This window comes from Rhagoletis pomonella, unplaced genomic scaffold (assembly GCF_013731165.1).
Source record: "Rhagoletis pomonella isolate Grant_MI unplaced genomic scaffold, Rhpom_1.0 Rhpom_scaffold_00004, whole genome shotgun sequence".
Taxonomy (NCBI): domain Eukaryota; kingdom Metazoa; phylum Arthropoda; class Insecta; order Diptera; family Tephritidae; genus Rhagoletis; species Rhagoletis pomonella.
Genome location: NW_023458558.1, coordinates 60344266 through 60346897, shown reverse-complemented (window position 1 = coordinate 60346897; position 2632 = coordinate 60344266).

Below are 2632 nucleotides of genomic sequence, written 5' to 3'. Positions count from 1 at the left end.
TCGTGCGTGAGGGCGTCAGAAAAACTTAACCCCATCCTTCATTTAGACATCTGAAAACTAAATTCGTATAACTTAAACATAACTTAGCCATCCATTGCGTTCGTTTTCTGCAAAACCATTGCTTAACATAAAATGAATACGTGTTATGAATTTCAACCTTAACTCCAGCCTCACTAATCAGGTAAATTTTAATCAAAAGAATTTTCCCCATCATACAGGTACATAGCTCACATTTAAAATTTGAACGAAATCGGTTAATAAATACGATTTTTATAAATAATCTACTCCAGCACCACCTAGCGAGTTTTCTAGTAGCATCCCTGCAAGAATTTGAGGACCAGGTGGGTCTACTGGGTCGTAGTTTTAAAGTATGTGCAAAAGGATCAGGTTGCATACTAGTAATTTGTTATGCTTACCTGGACCACTTCAAACGTAAAATACTGATATATGTGTTAAGAACCACCTCTTCGTGCACCATCGGCAACATGATTCGGCTGCCGAGTGTGCCATGGTCCAAAAGGAGTAGTTGTCTAGGTGGTCCCATGTTATGCAGCGTTGGACCAGAAGTGGTCCCACGTTATGCAGGGTTGGACCAGAGGTGGTCAGGCCCAATGACATCGCAATGTTAATATAACCATATTTTCTCCATATATTTGGACAATTTTGGTTGCTAGTGTTGGTTACAAGGTAGCGTGGTCCCGTACTAGTATTTAACCTAGTCCCACTTTTTGCAGGGATGTAATTGGAGCATATATGTATGTAAGATAACCTCCGACAATCTGACGGAACTCTATTCAGTGTTTTTGAGTTAATTCCGAACAACGAAAACGGCTATCATTTTATGTAAATAGGTATGTAGATAGGACAGTTTATAGCGAAACTAGTAAAAGCAAAGCTCCATTCTTTGTGAAAAATTTAAAAAAATTCTTCAAAATTTTCACATAAATTTTACCTTACTGAAAATTAAAGACAAAGTTACAATAGTTCAATGGGACTTAGAAATCTAGGAGAAAATGATTCCCAATCGAATGATACTTGCGCGTTTACGTAAATGTATATCGAGCCAGACTTTCCAATAATCACCACTTTTCGCCATAACTACGGTATTGATAACACGTTATCGTAAGCAGTTCCAGAGATAAGCTATATGAGAAGTTCAGTTTGTATGGAAGGAAGGAGCCACGCCTCTTTCCCAATGCATTTGTTATATATGCATCAGTGCTAAGCAGTGTTGCCGTTTTAGCCATTTGGTGGCTAGATTTAGCTACCACATACTTTTTTTGGCCACATAAATTTAAAATTGCCCCTAGCCCTTTTCTTAGCCCTTTTTAGAATTTATTCATACTTGGCATGAAAAAGTTGTATATGCTTAATTTGTTTTTTTTTTTTTCCATTTATGTAAGAGATGATTTTTTAAACTAAGAAAGGCTGATATATATATATACATATATGTATTGCATGTTCCTTACGCTTTTATACATACATAGTGTTGGGGCTGTAAACGATTTAACTATCGTTTAAAATAGATAAGTTCACGGTTTAATATGCTAAATTTGTTAAATGACCCATCAAGTCGATTGACCGTGTATGTTCTTGTGGTGTGGTTTTACCAGCATCCTGGTGTCGTGAGTGGTGAAATTAGCTCAATGTTCTAAGTAAAAAAAATTTTGGCGGAAATTTCTTGCACTATATGAGTCAAAGCCGTGTTTGTGAAAGATTAAGTTCACGATATTGCAGTTGTGAATTACAGAAAAAAGCAATGTTTAACAAAATGCTGGTAAGTCATATGCTTCGAGCCTGATGGTACAATCACTTGATGGAACCAGCAAGCTGGTGTCGTTTCCCTTTTATACAAAATGTTTTTGGTTGGATAAATTTTTTTTTCCAGTGTTCATTGTTTTTATATACCATTACTTATTGAAAATTTTTACGTGTATACTTATATATGTATATGTAAGTAAACATTTTAGCTACCATTTTTAGCCACAACGACTTTTTTAGCTCTTTTTTAGCCCTTTTTTAAAGGAATTTGGCTACCACTAAAAATTATGCGCGGCAACACTGGTGCTAAGTTTCAGTTCCCCAGCTTAATTCGTTTTAGAGATGTATTGGTTTTTTACGTTTTAGTCTGTATAAGAATTTTAGGAATAACCCGAGCTACATACCGAGTAAATTTTTGGTCAGTATATTTATTTTCAAGGTGTTGGCAAATATGAACCAAGTCGATGCAGCCGTTTAGTAGTTTAGTGAAATACATTGTAAAGAGAACTGTATGAAATTGTAAAACGTGACATCTCAGATTTCTTAATTTTTTGGCAGCAAAAACGAAAAGTTTTAATTTTTTTTAGCGAAAAACGTTCCAGACAGAAATAAAAAATATTAAGTTTGTGGCTATATCAAGGCGAAATTTTGAGAACCGTCCGTTGCTAACTCTAAAAATAAACAACGACGCACTGGAAAAAGTTAATACGTTCAAATACCTAGGAATAATGATCGACGATAAACTAAAACAAAAAAAAATGAATTCTATATTTTCAATTAGAGCTCTAGCAATATGTACATCGGTGAAAACTGCATTTAACTCCATACATTAGCTTTTGCGTGATGCGCTTACAAACATACCACAATTTTA